This window comes from Littorina saxatilis, unplaced genomic scaffold (genome assembly GCF_037325665.1).
Source record: "Littorina saxatilis isolate snail1 unplaced genomic scaffold, US_GU_Lsax_2.0 scaffold_359, whole genome shotgun sequence".
NCBI lineage: Eukaryota > Metazoa > Mollusca > Gastropoda > Littorinimorpha > Littorinidae > Littorina > Littorina saxatilis.
Genome location: NW_027128698.1, coordinates 97,501 through 117,323, shown reverse-complemented (window position 1 = coordinate 117,323; position 19,823 = coordinate 97,501). Strand labels below are relative to the sequence as shown.

At 39.5% G+C, this 19,823-nt stretch overlaps 1 long non-coding RNA gene across 1 annotated transcript in view; it reads left to right on the top strand.

Annotated features, from left to right (window-relative positions):
- Positions 1-649: 649 nt before the first annotated feature.
- LOC138957041 (uncharacterized) overlaps positions 650-19,823 on the top strand; it is a 107,240-nt gene continuing 88,066 nt past the window's right edge. The window contains exon 1 of the long non-coding RNA XR_011452912.1: positions 650-954. This is a non-coding gene — a long non-coding RNA (uncharacterized lncRNA). The remainder of the gene's footprint in view (positions 955-19,823) is intronic.

Sequence of the window (19,823 nt, the reverse complement as noted above, 5' to 3'; positions counted from 1 at the left end):
CCCGCATCCCATTTTCGCGTTCGAGATTTTTTACTAGAAGTAAAAAAATGGGGAGTAAACATTTTGTGGAGGGAGTAAATTTTTCGTGCCTTGGGGAGTTCTTTTCTCGTACGAAAAATTTACTCGGAGTAAGAATTTCGTACGAAATTTTTACTCCGGAGTACATTTTTCGTGGAGTAAAAATTTCGTGTTACACCGGGAATGCACTTACCTGTTTCTATCAGCCCTTTGTAATGGCAACAGTCCTCTCTTGTGTAGACAATAGATACTAGCTCGTATGTCCGAGGTTTCAGGTTGGATAATGGCAGCTTGCCACTTGGATATTTACCCCACTGCATGGACACTGTGGCTTCTTTTTGCGCAGAACGGGATTTAAAAAACCCTCAGTGAGTAAGTTTGCATTGAATTGAATTAATAATTACGTCAACTGTGAAATTAACTTCCCATGAAAAAGTCTGCACGTATAATTATATCTGTGGGGGTGTACGCTTCAGTGTCCATAGGAAGGAAGGTATCTTTAAAGCCCGCACCACTAACATTTGAATAAGCTGCACCCACCTATCACAGGGAAAAAAAATGCATACCGCACTTGAATGTTTTGATTTCAAACGACTGTTTAAAAATAGATTCCCGTCAAGACGATTCCTGTACACTCTGGGTACGGGTAGTTCGCTCATTTAACGCCATATGGTGGGCTCTTTTCCCCAGAACAGCGAACAGGAACCTCAACGCAGGGACCGCAGTGTTACAGTTCTGAAAACTGAAGGTGAGCGGCCAAGAAAATGTAATCTTTTAGAGTCGATTGCAGCTGCCAATTTCAAGGCCGCTGACTTCGCTAAAAATAGATTCTTGTCACAAGCGGGTTCTTTGCACGGGAACTTTAGTAATTTATTCCCCGGTCGAGGGTGTCACTTATTAGAAAAACGAACAGCGGAGACGACATTGATTCTTAAGGTACGTACAAATTATATGACTTATTGTTCATTTTGAATCTGAGTATACTAAGATATATAGTACTAGAGGAATACCCGGCTTCGCCGGGGTGAATCGCGAGACAGAGACAGACAGCGTGGCGGTTCACCACAATCACCTTTGAAGGCGAAGTCCTGTCAAACGGGTTTGAGAATTTTAGAGCTTATTTCTTAGCCCTATATTATCTGTTGTGGCTTCTCAAATGCCAGAACATACAGACAGATGATGATGATAAAATCGTTTATTTAACGTCACTCTGTAAAAACATTGGCGACATTTGTCTTAGATTAAGAACACACACAGGCACGCACACAAACTTTCCCTTTATGTACAGTGGTTCACCACCCTCCCGCCCCCCGCACACTCTCGCTCATCTAATTAAAAATGGTGTTAAGAGATACTTGGATATAAAATGGTATTTTTAAAAGTTCTGATAAAAATATATAGTAGCTGTATGAGAAGCAATGGCGTCAGCCGCAGCAATGTCTCTTCATATCCAGGGACCAAGTGGGTGCGTGTGCATAAGTCCAGCGATAAGTTTGGGACCTTGCCACCCAAGGTCTTTATTAAAACTTAAAAGATAGCTTAATTTTTCCTTTGAGGTATTTGGCAGAATATTTCTATTTGAGTTTATAAACTGAGTCAGGGGTTGAAAGTGGCATGAGTTCAAATCACACTCCAAAGTCAAATGAGCAATGGTGAGGTCGGATTGACAGGTGCATTTAAGCTCTAGAAATTGGTAATTCCCAGCTTCTGCCCTTAGGCGGTTAATCCTTTTTATTACACGTGGGCATGCATTATAGGTGTTCATCTGTTTTGATGGGGCTTCCCGAATGATCCAGCCAGAGCTTATAGCCCTGTGCATATATTTGTTCCTCCATTCTCTCCAGAGAAGAGAGTCTGTAAGGATACTGATCTCAGAAGCAGACAATGGCAGGTCTACCTTGGAGGCGCCAGCTATGCCTTGGGCAGCTTCTTTAGCGGCTTTGTCCGCTTTCTCGTTGCCAGGCACGTTCACGTGTGCTGGACACCAGACCAGGTTAATCTCGCTTCCTTTTTTTATAATTTTATTTGCCAGCTCCTTTATGGCAATGACAAGATCATGTCTTTTTGATCTTTTGTTAGATCTCAATGCTTCAATGGCTGCTTTGGAGTCAGAGAATATAGCTATCTTTTGAGGAGGAGTGTTCTTGAGATTGAGATGAACAAGCGACATGCAGATGGCAAGGAGCTCAGCTGAAAAGATCGAGTTTCTGTTGCACAGTTTAAATTTCCCAGTCATGTCATCGCTGGGGATTACAAAAGCTGCGCCAGCCTTCTTGTCATCCAATACTGACCCGTCTGTGTAAACATGAACATGGCCTTTGTATACAATATCAATGTGCTCAAGGGCTTGTATCCTGAGTAATAACTGATCATCCTTTGTAGCTGTGCAATATTCTGTGTCAAAATTCATTTCTTTCATAGTCCATGAGGGATCACGAGATATGGGGTTTTGGGCCACATCATTTGGGTCAACACTGATTTCACTAAAGAGTGAAGCATTGAATTGAGCCAGTGAGGTGAAAGTAGTGCCAAAGTGGGCCTTTTTGTTTTGGACATGATTGTAGTGCATACAGACAGACAAAAACCGCTAGACCACATCACAAACAGAACTCTACAATACACAGGTTTTTGCCCACACACACACACAAACACACACACTCACACACAGAGAAGCTATATGTATATCTATATCTATAAATATATAGAGATAGGTGACAGTGTATTTTTCGCGTGGCTATAAATTGATTCGACCTTTTCACTTTGACAGTAAGAACAACTTACGGGTGCAAGGGAAGCGTTGTGGACAGCGCAGTGACATTCTAAAAATAGTAACTTACAAACGGGAATATGGATTGAAGCCACACGAAGGAAGGGAGATAAACGCAAAACACTGGAGAAGATAAGGAAGAGTTACTTATAATGGTGAAATGAACACAAAAACCAAAATCGGTTCAGCGCTGCGCGCTGAGAGCACGTGTTGAAATATCTCATCGATGATATTGTGTCCGGGGTGTAGCTGAATACGGTGTCCAAATTTGAAAAAGATCCACCGAGAACTTTGGCGTTGTGATGTGGTGTAGCGGCTTTGGTGTGTCGGTATGGGGGCCCGGGTAGCTGAGGTGGAACCAAAATCGGTTCAGCGCTGCGCGCTGAGAGCACGTGTTGAAATATCTCATCGATCAGGTTGTGTCCGGGGTCTCTGTGAATAAGCCCACCAAATTTGAAGCAGATCCATCGAGAACTTTGGCCGTGCATCGCGAAGACACAGACACACAGACACAAGTCGTATATATATATAGATTACCGAAGAACGCCCCGTTATTAATAGATAGCTCGAATGTTAACCAGGCCGAAAAATCGTTAGTACAGTGCTTCAATCAAAAATGGCCGATTTATCTGGCTAAATGAAAGAGAGAATTGCAGGCAGGTGAAAATATGAAGATGGTGTGTCATTCAATTGTTTGCTTTTGCTTTTTTGTTAATGCTTATTTAGTTTGGGTTCGATTGAGCAATCAGTGAGTCATAATTATAAGCAGTGTTCGTCTGTACAGACGGCCCGCCGTCCGTGTACAGTATCGGGTATAAAAAAAAAAAACACCACAACGTTAACACGACACGCTCGCGCAAGCTGTCGCACGGTATTATTTCGTCGTTTTCAACAAGTTGCACAATACGAACCATGTAGAATATTGCAAAAAACAAACAAACAAAACAAATTCGTGCAATGCCGTACGGAAAATGTACGTTTTGTACATTGAGTCTTGTTGCGTACGAGGGTTCAGGGGTAAAGTGGGTCGTGGTTGCAACTAAAGGTGTAACTTTGACTTAATTGCCATGAACATAAAATATTTAAAATACATATTTTCAACAAGAAACAGATAGTCAAGCGGAAAAGTATTATTATTGTTGTTATATTAAAGTCATCTTCCAAATCGATATATAATTTACACAAAGTATTTTGGACTGTATAAAAACAGGACTGTTTACGCACAAAGGTATTAAAGAGATGCCAAAAGAGAGAGAGAGAGAGAGAGAAAGAGAGAGAGGGGAGAGAGAGAGAGAGAGAGAGAGAGAGAGAGAGAGAGAGAAAGAGAGAGAGAGAGAACAATTCTTTATTTAACGAGGGTAATAGAGTAAGCAGTGATCTGCTTTATTACATCTGGCCTTCGCCCTAAAGAGGGGGACTAGTCTAAAGTGGCTTAAGAATAAACAAGAAAAGAAAACAACTGCTACATGTTTATAAATAAACGAAAATAAGAACATATTATAAATGTACGAACAGTATGTTGCATAAAGGAAAAAATGTGAGTTCATTTGACGTGAGTAAAGTATTATAGAGTAGATTGCACTGACGCAACAAAGCTGTAAAAACCATGCCCAATGACATACGTACACTGCATTAACAAATATCAGTAAACAAAAAACGAATAAACTAATACATTGTTGAAAAGCAGCGGTTGTTGGTTTTAACAACCTTTCTAGCGACAAATAATGTGTATTTTGACTTCATGAGATAATATGTATATATCTGGTCTTAAAAATGTTTGTCCTGGTAGTTTGCAGCAGGATTGTCGGAAGAGTGTTCCAGAGACTGCTACCTGAATAAACTAAACTAGATTTGAATAGAACAAGATAACAGTGAAAATGTATTCATCAGTGCGAGACACACGAACATTTAAGGGGTTACTAGTGTGTTCAAATCGCTCGACAGATACATTACACATTTTGCGCACAGGTTCCTTTGAGCAATATGGACACATCTGTGCAAAGGAAAAAGGTGGTTTCCTTATTAACTTTTTTTTTACCATTTTTTTTACTGGGGGTGGTCACATACGATTTTGCAAAAAACACTGTGATTCTTAACGTGATCCTAACTGACATATTTAGCTTTACAAATGATAAATGAAACATTACATTGTGTAGATAAATGAGTGAAGAGTATCACTTTATCATAATACGGCACTTATCAACGTGCATTTTCAGAAAATGATCGAAGTTTCTCGAGGGCGTACACATAAAACTATCACTCATTTAGTAGTAAAAACGTTATTAAAAAAAATTCGCTTTGGTCGGGCGTCAATCCACGATGACGACCTCGAAGTTTCAGATGGAAGCATGTTAATGTGTAAATGTCGTGCATTAGTATTGCTCCGTTATAAAGCAATCTCCTTTTTAGCAGTAATGTTTATAATCTTTTGTTAGAAGCGTCGTATGTTTCAGCAGAGAGAGAATCTGAGAGAGAGAGAGAGAGAGAGAGAGAGAGAGAGAGAGAGAGAGAGAGAGAGAGAGAGAGAGAGAGAGAGAGAGAGAGAGAGAGAGAGAGAGAGATATTGATTGATTGATTGATTGATTGATTGATCAATGAAATCGACGATATCCAAAGGAAATAAGCGACAAAAAGGGAGCACCAACAAGATTTTTTTAGATCACATTTTATCTTAGTTGGATCACTTGGTCCCAATCCGCAGCTGCAGGGCATACACGATGCCGAAGTGACTAATTCATGCGTTTCGCTCGACAATTCGCGCGCAAGACTGCACGCTTCTGTGCACAGTCATTATCGCTGAATAGTCGATACAGTGCAGATCGACAATATAAATAGCTGGCTTAGCCTTGTGTTTGTGGTTGTCAATGAAAACAAAAAACAATGCTTTCGCACAGGTCACGTAATCCAGGGGAGGGTAGATCCCAAATAGGTTGTATGAAATGTTTAACGGCTGTTGTTTCCCTTGTTCCATACCGCTTCAAATGCCTCAGTCATTTCACGTGACCTTTGCATACATATTATGTTGAGTAGCGTTTCCGGTGCTTGTTTAATTTCCCTGCTCTATTTCTGTTTGACTCTATTTCTTTGGCATGCTTAAAGAGCCGCAACCGAAAGCTGTGCGTGCGGGTGTGCGTGTATGTGTGTGCGTACGTACGTTTGTGTGTGTGTGTGTGTGTGTGTGTGTTAGTGTGTGTGTATGTGTATGTTTGTGTGTGCGTGCGCACGTGTTTGTGTGTGTGTGTGTGTTTGCGTGTGTGTGTGTGTGTGTGTTTGTGAGTGTGTGTGTGTGTTTGTGTGCGTGCGCACGTGTGTTTGTGTGCGTGCGTGCGCACGTGTTTGTGTGTGTGTGTGCTGAAACCACAAAACATCACTGAGAGACGGAACGTTGTTCTCTTGATGGAAAGGGGGGGGGGGGATGTGTTTGTTTTGGTGAGTTTTTGTTTGTGTTTGTTTGTTGTTGTGTTTGTTGTTGTTAACTTTTTTTACATAGATGGTGAATCGAGACGAGGGTCGTGTGTGTGTGTGTGTGTGTGTGTGTGTGTGTGTGCAGAGCGATACAGAGTAGACTACTGGACCGATCTTCATACCAAGGAACTCTCATGTAAAGTTTCATGAAGATCGGTTCAGTATTTTAAAAACAATTTCATCTGATTCGTTTTGGTATCGTGATTCCAAAAACATATATAGATATGTTATGTTTGGATTAAAAGCAAGGTCTGAACATTAGAAAGAACATAAAAACGCGCGTTTTACTGTGAAGTGCTGTTCGCTAATGCGCTATCCTGGCTCGTCACTTTCTGAACGATCTCTGTTGTGTGAACGTGTCAGCAAGACCGCAAGGCATGAATGCCGATGACACAGCTATGGAGTATATGTGCGGTCAATGTCATTATGTCAGTTCGAAGGATTGACTAAATGTAGAAATGACGAGATTTGGAAGTGAATAGAGAGGTCGACTTCGAGGAGTTAGAACATAACGAATGAACAGACTGGTGTTTGTTTACCCTCTATCCCTTTGAAGGCAAGACGTTGTCGCCCATATACAGTTTTCCCCTCATTGGGTGACACACTGACAACAAGTAATTTGTCAGTTTCCGAGACAAACGTGACTTATCATTCTACACTTGATTGTGATATGCGTTTATTTGCTTAAAGTTAAAATGCTGATATGGGTTTGTTCACCGCAAACCTGGATTAATCTGTTCCACAGATCACTATCTATTTAAGTTATGAACTTGTTAACAGACAATACAAGGTAGTTTACCGTATATTAAAATGTAATACTAATGTTGTAGTGTTTCGTTTGTCTTTATGTTAATACACAGCAGCTTCAATACCTGTATTTGAAATAGTTAAGTAAAATTGATATTTGATTTGATACACAGCAGTTTTCCAGTTAGCGTTATCTTTTGAAGTTATACACTTTTTAACAAACATTAAAGCAACAATATTTCCTTCGTGGTTTGCTTGCTGAATTCCGCGTGTGAGTGTGTGTCAGTGTGAGACAAACAGTGTCTTGTCATGATCACAATTAATAGATATGTACATTGAACAGACTTGGTACGTTGTTTTCTTGTTTTTATATTTAGTCAAGTTTTGACTAAATATTTTAACATCGAGGGGGAATCGAAACGAGGGTCGTGGTGTATGTGCGTGTGTGCGTGTGTGTATGTGTGTGTGTGTGTGTGCGTGTAGAGCGATTCAGACCAAACTACTGGACCGATCTTTATGAAATTTGACATGAGAGTTCCTGGGATTGATATCCCCATACGTTTTTTTCATTTTTTTGATAAATGTCTTTGATGACGTCATATCCGGCTTTTCGTGAAAGTTGAGGCGGCACTGTCACGCCCTCATTTTTCAACCAAATTGGTTGAAATTTTGGTCAAGTAATCTTCGACAAAGCCCGGGGTTCGGTATTGCATTTCAGCTTGGTGGCTTAAAAATTAATTAATGACTTTGGTCATTAAAAATCTGAAAATTGTAAAAAAAAATAAAAATTTATAAAACGATCCAAATTTACGTTCATCTTATTCTCCATCATTTGCTGATTCCAAAACCATATAAATATGTTATATTCGGATTAAAAACAAGCTCTGAAAATTAAATATATAAAAATTATTATCAAAATTAAATTGTCCAAATCAATTTAAAAACACTTTCATCTTATTCCTTGTCGGTTCCTGATTCCAAAAACATATAGATATGATATGTTTGGATTAAAAACACGCTCAGAAAGTTAAAACAAAGAGAGGTACAGAAAAGCGTGCGATCCTTCTTAGCGCAACTACTACCCCGCTCTTCTTGTCAATTTCACTGCCTTTGCCGTGAGCGGTGGACTGACGATGCTACGAGTATACGGTCTTGCTGAAAAATGGCAGCTACTTGACTAAATATTGTATTTTCGCCTTACGCGACTTGTTTTTTCTCTCATCCTGCAGTAACAGTCTTGCCAGTACTAAGCTGATTGTTATAATTGGTCGGTTGTGAAGAAGCAGACATTTTTGATGGAATATGCTGACAATCAAACTCTGTTTCATTACAAACATGTACCAGGTTTGCGTAAGCATCTTGTCTTTTGCTTGGATTCAAACACACTGCTAGTAGACTTGTGTAACTGTTCTGAGCTGTGTTGGTACTGGCAAGAGACATATGAAGTCCGATGAACAGTTTTGGTCCACAACTATAGTCTGGTTCCAAATCTTGCAGCAATTTTCAACATTATACATCGTGAAAACTAGACACTTTAAAATAAATTGTGCGCACAAATTGTTTTTGTTTTTTAAATACGAATGATTGTGTGCAACTTTCTTATTAACTTTCTTTCATAAAGTGTACTTATTTTGTTCTAGCAATAGGTATGTTCCCTGTTTTGGTTGTGCACTAATTAACCTGCTTTGCTTTAAAAACAATTGTAAAAAATACACAACGGCCATAATTTCTCTTTAATTGAATGAATTTCAACTTTAAAAATATTGTTTAAGAGTGCAGATTAGATACGATTATTGTATGAAGAATTTGAGAAAAGTTGGTTTTACCTATTGTAAGCACAGAACGATAAAATTTGGACACATGCTATGAATATGATTTAAAATTAATTTGACACTTACAAACCTGGCAACTGGCACTCCAACATTATTTACAAAAACGAAAACAGGTATAAACATTAAACAAAAAAAAACTGTGGTCATTCTGGGTCTCGAACCTATGACCGCCAGGTCGGCAGAACAACGCCATAACCATTACACCACGAAAGCAGCTATACAAGGTGGAGCTATACAATTCGGTACATATTTCACGCTACGGAAACATGATCGGCAGCATTCGGGATTTTCCGACATGGTTACAAAACAGAACCCGGAGTTTACGAAACCAAAACTATACACAAACACATATTTTTCATTCCCCCCCAAAAAACTCTTTGAAAATGAGTTTCATAATGTACTTTAACTCAACAGCAAAAACAATGAACATATACGGCTTGTACGTGTATTAACTTTGGCAGTGAGCGCATGTGAAGCCAGTTTATACAATTTGTACAACAGGCCTATTGAAAACTCCAAACAGACACAAAGAATTATTTTTATTACTCACATAACAATTACTTTAACTCGGATTCTTTTCAAAAGTGTCTTTTCCGTTGGGGTTTTTGCCTGGTTTGCACGAGCAACGGTTGTATTGTTTAGTGAAACTGTTCCTATTTGTATTGTTTTTGACACGGACGCGTAGCCTAATTATTAGGACGTTGGCCTTCCGTTTTGAAAGTTCGAGGCTTAAATCCAAGCCTGGTGGGGTCAGGGTGGAGATGTTACCGATCTCCCAGGTCAATTGTATGTTCAGACCTGCTAGAACCTTATCCCTCTTCGTTTGTACACGCAAGCACCAGACCAAGTATGCACAAAGATCTTGTCTCCATGCCAGAGTTTGGGGAATTATAGACACACAAAAACTCCCAGCATGCATTGCCTTCGTTCGGCACCGGTCTGTTTATTGCAAATGTGCTCTGCTGAGTAGTCACAAACAAGGCTGGATTTAACAAAAATGTATGAGTGGGTAATGCATTTGATAGTCACAACTTACCACAGTCGTTTAATGGACGACGAACATGATCACATTGGGCGGTATCAAGCTAAATGCCCAGTAGAATTTGTTTTAACGCAGAATCTGTTAGTATAACTTCGGAAGCCTTTTATTTAGGGGGGGTGGGGGCATTATCCTTTAAAAATACAGCGCAACTTTTTCAAAGAAGAAAAGAAAAAAGCGTCATTGAAGAAATGACACAACATTCTTTTCATCTGACAGTGATCACAGAGGTAAGGAAGTGCTTTAGACATGGATGATAAGGGCCGCTTTTGTCATTTGACAGGAAATGTGGTGGTTCATGAAATGTGAAAGACTGCCTCGCCTTGGAGTTCTTTTACAAACCAGGCTTTGTTTGTGATCAGTGCGGCAGTTTCGGTTTTACTGTTGTCACATGTTGGCCAATGCACAAAGCTCACCATTGTCGCGCTGCCTTGGTCGTCTCATGTCATATTGTTGGGCTAAACAGCGTATAACTAGAGGTGGCCTACGTGTGAAGTCGTAACGTTACTCAATCCCACACTTAATCAGATTGACCTGACCTAGATGGGGAACTCGGTCACAACAGGCTCTTTCTCGTTGCAAAGTTGTGTATATATATGAAGAAACCACAACAGAATATTCCGTGGTTTCCTCCAGTTTCTATTGCACATTAAGAGTCCATGGGAAGGGGGAAAAATTAAGAAAATATGGCATGTGCTTATGACATCTAGGTCAAATTCGTCCTCGAATGTGCTACAGCTAACGACACGTATGCACAGGCCCATACCACGTAACATCACAAACAAAGGGAGAGAGATAAAGAGAAGAAACGAAGAGAGAGAGAGAGAGAGAGAGAGAGAGAGAGAGAGAGAGAGAGAGAGAGAGAGAGAGAGAGAGAGAGAGAGAGAGAGAGTTAGTTATTTGTTGCTTTTTGGGTCCAGCGGACCATATAGGTCCAATTCATTCTTCTTACTCGGCGTGACGTTATCAAATGGATCGGCTAGCTTTAGCCCTAAGGGGCACAACTCCGCTCATACTCTCTTCGCGCCGCCATATTGGATGCCGTCTTTGTTAGTTTTCTTCATTGCACTCTTGTTCTTTTTGCGTATTTCACTGTGTATGCAGACAGGGAAAGGCGCGAGCGCCGTAACCAACAGCGAAAACGGCCACACGACCACTCAGCGAACCGAAACAGAATCCCTAAGCTGCCTAAACGACAATAGTCAATCTATTGTCCCGAACCTACAACCCGGTCTGCCCTCGGGCGGACCACCCTCATCTTCCAAAAAGGGATGAATTGTCTCGTTGCTAAACCGAACAAACAACTATTACACCCTCCCTCCAATGAACCTGTACGCATAGTACTGTACACATACGGGGAATATAACCCGTTAATATACGACCACAGTACATTTAGTACAATACATCCTAGTACACACCATGGAGGAAAAATCCCACCATAAATCATACATAAATGATTATCTTTATTGTTTTTCTTCTTGTGAATAAACACAAGAAAGAAATGGGCTGAACAAACAAATACACGAATCACCGAGCCTTATATAAGCCTCAGTCACTGTGAGGACATTTGGGTAATAAACCACCAGTACGTGCAAGTACATCCTAAAAAGGGAAATGAATAATAGTCATCTATAAATGATTATTCTCAATTGAGAATCAAAATAATGAGGATATGGGTTTGAATAGTTGTCCCCTGACGAGGCTACCTTTCAGTTTCCCCAGAACACCTCTCTAAAACCACAAAGAAGCTATCCTAGCAATTTGAAACTGTAAATATTGCCGAAAAGTACTACAATTGGGAGAGGTACTTAGGGATCTCTGGGCTGCCTACTGCATTTGCTGGGTTTGGCAGACCCTTGATTTTTACCCCCTATGCCACACAACGTGTCATTTTCACTTTTGTCGAGTCGCCACCCAACGCTCAAGCACTGTCAGAGATCGTGCAAGGCATCCAACATGGCGGCGGATGACCAATTCCAGAGAGTTACGACCCGTGATTCTCATACCGCGCGCGCCGAGTAGAAATGCTGTTGATAACTTGAGTTTCTGCAATGGCAGGGGCCCATTGCAGAAACTCAAGTTATCAACAGCATTTCTACTCGGCGCGCGCGGTATGAGAATCACGGGTCGTAACTCTCTGGAATTGGTCATCCGCCGCCATGTTGGATGCCTTGCACGATCTCTGACAGTGCTTGAGCGTTGGGTGGCGACTCGACAAAAGTGAAAATGACACGTTGTGTGGCCAAAAACTGCAGTCAGCAGGCACACTTTAGGATCCCTTAAGTTGTTTACCATCAGGGTGACAACTGGAAGGAAGTTACTGAGCGGAGAAGACGATTATAACTGGTTATTTTTTGCTGTGTGCAGTGCGCTAATCAACAATTGTCCATCGGTTGTGCCTTTAGAGTGAACACTATGATAGGATGCTTTGAAAATTATACTTTGCAGTAGTTACCTGAGCTGCATTGTACCTCATTTGCCTGTCTTGAGAGCTTTATCTTGTGAATTTTGGTGCACTGTCTGCATGGTAATTTGAGATAAAGAATAAATAAAAGAATTTATTCCCCCCTCTGCTTCTTTACCTCTGTAAACTTGTAGAGCTAGTTATTTTTCGATAATGACCCAGCAACCAAACAAATAACGAGCCAGCAACAGCCTGAATCCTCGATAGTGCAATGGGTTGAGAAGCTGTTCTGTTTTGGTACTACTTTTGCGACTGAAAAGTTCCGAACACTCTATACGTACGAAATATACATCTCTGGAGCAAACAATACAAACATACCGCATTTAAATTAACAACTACAGGCCTGAACACATGAATCTCCATATAAAATCCATGAGTTAGGTTGTTTTCTGAATCTAGATCTGCCGTGCACACACCGTTCATCACAAGCAGATTCCCAAGGCAAGTAACTCATACTCTTGCCGACAAGAGTAGTTCCCCTTCTTTTAACGCAGTTTCTTCGACAACACTGACTGCAATCCGACGGTCAGTTTTCAACAATATTTCATTTTATAAACAGATCACACGCAACCAAATGCACACATCTCATCAATTTAAACAACATAAAGCGGTTTCATACACTATTTTCCCCAGAAAACTGAACTTCATACAGTAATTAACGTTGGAACACGGGTGCAAAAGTTCGTCTGCTAGTCCCATTTGACGAAAGAACATTATCCGAAACGATACTAAAACATAAACAGAACACACAATATCTGCCTTTACCGCCACAGCAGAATAACAGCATATCTGTGTACTTGATTTTAGTCTAAAACAGGGAAACTGACAAGAAGTGTTAACAGAATGGAATGATTTGCACGGAACTATACAACCGCGCATTAATCGATCGCCTGCGCAGGTTGACTGGTTGAGTGATTCGGATTCGATCAAACTTTCGCACAAAAACTCCTGTTTTCTTTGAATAACTGAAGAAAGGAGGAATAAAGAGGTTACACACCTCGTCTCAGTGATTATTAAAAATAATGGTCTCAGTTCGCGGTCATGAAAAAGCTCGCTGAAGCTCGCATTTTTCATGATCCGCCAACTTCGACCATTATTTTTAATAATCACTGAGACTCGGCATGTAACCTCTACGTATTCTTGCTTTACTTTTTATATTTAGTCAAGTTTTGACTAAATATTTTAACATCGAGGGGGAATCGAAACGAGGGTCGTGGTGTATGTGCGTGTGTGTGTCTGTGTGTCTGTCTGTGTGTGTGTGTGTGTGTGTGTGTGTGTGTGTAGAGCGATTCAGACTAAACTACGGGACCAATCTTTATAAAATTTGACATAAGAGTTCCTGGGTATGAAATCCCCGAACGTTTTTTTCTTTTTTTTGGATAAATGTCTTTGATGACGTCATATCCGACTTTTCGTGAAAGTTGAGGCGGCACTGTCACGCCCTCATTTTTCAACCAAATTGGTTGAAATTTTGGTCAAGTAATCTTCGACGAAGCCCGGACTTCGGTATTGCATTTCAGCTTGGTGGCTTAAAAATTAATTAATGACTTTGGTCATTAAAAATCTGAAAATTGTAAAAAAAAAATAAAAAATTTATTAAACGATCCAAATTTACGTTTCTCTTATTCTCCATCATTTTCTGATTCCAAAAACATATAAATATGTTATATTTGGATTAAAAACAAGCTCTGAAAATTAAATATTTAAAAATTATTATCAAAATTAAATTGTCGAAATCAATTTAAAAACACTTTCATCTTATTCCTTGTCGGTTCCTGATTCCAAAAACATATATAGATATGATATGTTTGGATTAAAAACACGCTCAGAAAGTTAAAACAAAGAGAGGTACAGAAAAGCGTGCTATCCTTCTTAGCGCAACTACTACCCCGCTCTTCTTGTCAATTTCACTGCCTTTGCCATGAGCGGTGGACTGACGATGCTACGAATATACGGTCTTGCTGAAAAATGGCATTGCGTTCAGTTTCATTCTGTGAGTTCGACAGCTACTTGACTAAATATTGTATTTTCGCCTTACGCGACTTGTTATGTTGTGCTGTTGTGTTAAAAAGGCAGATCCCCTTTGGACTCATGCATGCACAGTTTTCTTCATTTTGTCTGCATACACAGTGAAATATGCAAAAAGAACAAGAGTGCAATGAAGAAAACTCAGTAACAAAGACGGCATCCAATATGGCGGCGCGAAGAGAGTATGAACGGAGTTGTGCCCCTTATGGCTAAAGCTAGCTGATCCATTTGATAACGTCACGCCGAGTAAGAAGAATGAATTGGACCTATAGGCCAAATCAGGACCCCGAGAGAGAGAGAGAGCGAGAGTGAGAGAGAGAATTGAATTGAATTGACCTTTATTTAACAAGGATTAAGATTTCAGGCTACGCCTTTTCTTACGATCTGTTCTTGAGAAAGAGATAGAGAGAGAGAGAGAGAGAGAGAGAGAGAGAGAGAGAGAGAGAGAGAGAGAGAGAGAGAGAGAGAGAGAGAGAGAGAGAGAGAGAGAGAGAGAGAGAAAGGATGATGGAACTTTATTTTTCAAGGATAGAGGTTTAAGGCGACGCCTTTTCTTACAACCGGTCCTTACTTCTAATACAAATGTCTAATAAATGATAAACAAGTAAAGCAACATGACAAATAAACAAAGTAAACGAACGAACCAGCAAACAATCGACAAGTAAGCAAACAAGCAAATAAACATAAACAACAAAATGACAAAGTAAGCAACATTCAAGTCGAAAGCGAAACATGCAACATGTTAATTGAGGTTACACATGTATGTAAAGTGATCGACGGTAAAATTCACACGATACCAACGTTTACACTAATGCTAATAATGATTATATGGTGTAAATGATGATGATGAAGATGTTGTTGATGATGATGATGATGATGATGATCAAGTGATGATGATGATGATGATGATGATGATGATGATGGAAAATCGCAACATAAATTCCACATAATACATATAATAAAGAACATATATATGTGTAATTCATAAAGCTTTGCCAATTGTTGACAGCTACTTGCACATGTATGTTAAGACTAGTATAGCCATCTAGGTAGACATAAAATGATTATGCAGAGCTTGTTTAAAACTCTTTAGTGAGGTTGATGATCTTATTTACAGACGTAGTTCTACACCATAGCGCCAGAGAAGGCTTGACTAGTTTTGAACAAATCGATCCTGGGTATTGGTGGTAGAACATTGATTGACCCGTACCTTTCGGTGACTCTGTGAAATAGGTCCTGAATAGATGGGCACTTCGCCATGGTATAAGAGAGAGAGAGAGAGAGAGAGAGAGAGAGAGAGAGAGAGAGAGAGAGAGAGAGAGTGAGAGAGAGACAGACAGACAGAGAGAGAGAGAGAGAGAGACAGAGAGAGAGAGAAACTGAAACTGAAACTGAACTTTATTACCAAAGGATAGAGGTTTTAGGCAAAGCCTAATCTTACAACCTGTCCCTTATACAAACACTTAATACAGACGCACATAATATAGATAGTAAAATTGACAAGGTTATTGTTTCTTACAGACTTACATAATGTAAATAGTAATAAGGAAAAGGGTTATGGTTTTGTATACACACTCAAAAATGGGAAAAACAATATAGTGTGGAAATTGCAGCATAGTTGCAATAATGCATTGCATATAAACATCCAAAACAACTAATAACAAAAGGGAGAAAAAAAAATGTGGGGAGGAATTGTCCCAATCATTTGCATGTATATCATTATCAATACATACACATACAGAACAAATCAAAATACAAACATAACTTGACTAAATGTAAAAAGCACTAAAATATCAGACATGAAAAGTGTTCTATTTACCCATTAAGCGGGAATGAAACTGGCGCCTAAACGTTTTCACAGAGGAGGCATTTCGGAGGGGTAGGGGTATGGAATTCCATAGAGACGCTCCTGAGAAGGCTAAACTTGACTTATACAAGTCTAGACGAGGGATGGGGGGAATCAGGTTCTGGGACCCATATCTTTTTGTGGCATGTCTGAAATGTAATTTTAAATATCCAGGAACATAATTGTTAATTACTTTGTACATAAAGACAGCCTTGTTTAGCGTCAACTGATCTTTCAAGGGAAGGAAATTAAGGAGCTTTAATTTATCATCTGTTGGCTTATTTGACTCATGCAGAATTAGTTTTGCAGCACGGCGATGAAGAGAATTGAGTCGTTTGAGATGAACATCACTGCAGTTATCCCAAAGTGTTGAAGCAAAGTTGATATGGGGCATTATGTGGGCGTAATAAAACAACTTGAGTGCTTCCACATCGGCATAATGTCTTAATTTAGACAATAAGTACAAATTTTTAGATACTAATTTGCAAATTTTACTCAAGTGAGTTTGCCATTTCAATTCTTGATCAACAGTAACCCCTAATAATTTATGCTCTTTAACTTGTTGCACTTGAGTTGAATCAATTGGCAGTTGAAGCTGTAAGGATTTTAATTGGTGTTTTTGTCTTGTTGTAATCACCATACTTTTCGTCTTAACAGGGTGAATAACCATTGCATTAGTGGTGCACCATTCTGTCATCTCATCTATACTTGTTTGAAGAGATTGGTTGACGGCTACCAAAGACTTCTGACTGGTGTGGATTGATGAATCATCCGCAAAGAACTCACATCTTACTTTCTCATCTGACACATGTAGAGGTAAATCATTTATATAAATACAGAACAATATAGGTCCTAATACAGACCCTTGAGGCACACCACTTTTGACAAAATCATTCGACGAAGTTTTACAGTTGATGAATACATATTGTGTCCGTTTTGAAAGATATGATTCGAAGAAGGCACAAGCAGAGTCATCTTTTAAGTAGCATTGTAATTTCTTTAATAATAAGGAGTGGTCTACAAGGTCAAAGGCTTTTTTAAAGTCCAGGAATAACGCTCCTGTTACTTTGGACTCATTAATAGCTGATAACCAAGTTTCACATAAAGAGCTGAGAGCAGTGTGGCATGAATGCTTAGAGCGAAATCCAGACTGAAATGGATGAAACAAATTCATTCGTTCCATATATTCCAGTAAATATTTCTGAATATGCTTCTCCAAAGGCTTAGATAAAACAGGTAAGAGGGAAATTGGTCGAAAGTTGTTAGGGTCCGTAAGATCCTTGCTTTTTGGGAGTGGCACTACCTTGGCACATTTTAAAATAGAGGGGAAAACGTTTTGTTGTATGCCAAGGTTGTCGACATAAGTCAGTGAATCAATTATGTATGGTAAAGCAAGTTTGAGCAACCGGACAGGAATCTTATAGGGACCCATTGACTTTTTATTCGCCATTTGTTCTATCAGTTTTCCAACCTCGTGGACAGTAATGTGTGGAATAGAAAACGTTTCGTTTTGAGTCAACTTTCGTCCACAAAATGTTTTTAATTTTTCTAGAGAGACATCAATATCAAGGGACTCATTCTGCGTGAGACAGGCTTTCAGTTTCTCTGCGAGCGAATTATTTGTGACGGAGAATTGGTCGATCTCTTCCAAGATTTATCAAGAACTTCATTCATTGCTCGCCAAATTGTAGAAGTATCTCTCTTATCAGAAAGCAATTTATTAAAATAATCTGCTTTTGCTTGCCTTACCGTTTTCAAAACTTCATTCATTTGAAATTTGTACTCGCTTTTCATGTTATGTTCTTTAAAGAAATCACGCAACGCCATAGCCTCAATAATGTCCGATGTCAACCAAGGAGGCTGGTGGGGATGTTTCACCCTATGCTGACGTAGTGGAGCGTGTTTATCAATAATGGAACACAAAATCTCATGGAAAAGATTGCAAGCATCATCTGCGTTACTGCAATTTAATACGCTTTGAAATGGCGCTCGATTAAGATCACAGAAAAAGGCAGACTCGTCAAAGTATTTAAAACTTCTGTACTCGATAGTTGTATGACCTTTATGCTGTGATTTGGGCAATCCCAGAACAATCGAGCAAAAAAACAGAATAATGATCACTGAAAGTGGAGTGTACTACTTGTACATTTGAAACAGTGGTCTTATCATCAGTATAAATGTGATCAATAAGGGTAGATGAATTATTGGTTTCTCTGGTAGGGGTTTTAACTAGCTGGTGAAGGCCAAATAGAGCAGTGGTTAAGCCCCAAGTTGTTTGGGGTCTCTGTAAAATAATGTTAAAATCACCCTCTCAATAATATCAAAATACATTCTCATCCCGACGTTTTGCTCTGTCCATCATTGAAACAAAATCATCATTCCAACTTGTTGTTTCAGCAGGATTCCGATATATATAACATATTAACAAAGGCGAGGAATTACCATTTTTCCACTCCACCCACAAACATTCCACATTTTCATCTTCAAGATCGGCCCTTCGCTTCACAATGCCAGCAATAGACCGATGGACATACAGAGCAATACCTGTTTGGCCCGTTCGTGCACCATCGCGTCGTAAAACAGAGTAATTTGGAATATCAATCAGGCTGTCCGAAACACGCGAATCTAGACGTGTTTCGCAAACACCAAAGAGATGTACGAGCTGTGGTTGTTTGTTCAAAAATACACAAACATCAGGCACTTTGTTGACTAAATGGTAAATGTTCAAATGCCCGATACGGAGAGAAGAATCCGCCGTTGACATTAAATAAAAGTGTAATATTAGAACAAATTAACAGCAACAACAAAATATGAAAAAAATCAAGCACAAGATGGGAAGAAGATTGAACAAACAAACAAAAAAAGAAAAGAGTGAGACAGTTGCGCAGCCCTAATGATTCACATACACGCGCACACACAAACAATTACTCCGATATAAGATCAAAATTAATAAAGTAGATGTGTACTGCCGGGCAGTACATACCCCAAGCGAAGTCGTCCATCTGTGTGTACATGATTCTCTCTCTCTCTCTCTCTCTGTCTTAAAATGTGTCATCGATGACGTGTTTTCATACTTGCTAATGCGGCAGGCTAATCATGACGTCAAATTGAAACTTCTTGAAGTCTCTCAGAAAGGGACATGAAAACCATGTGGGGGTTACTGGTTTGGGCTGAAAAAAAACCCAACTCCACCTAAAATTCAAGCGCCTATGGGGCTGAATTATGCAGCATAAATTGTGAAACATCAGGATATCTCACACTTTCAATTCTGCCATCATGTCAAATCTGACAACAAACCTACCCACAAAATGTCATAAATATCGGTGTAGAATTGAGACTTAACGGTTTTTAACTGCCAAAAATAAGTTTTTTTGACTGGAATAGTTTGTCTTGAAATTCAGTTTGGGACAACGGACCCACCCACTAAATTTCATAAAGATAGGTGAAAATTTAAATGTAACGGTTTTTAACTGCCAAAATTATGTTTTTCTTCTGGAAAAGTATGGAGTGAAAATCAGTTGGGGACAACGAACCTACCCACAAAATTTCATAAATATCGATGAAGAATTGAGATTTAACGGTTTTTAACTGCCAAAAATAAGGTTTTTTGTCTGGAA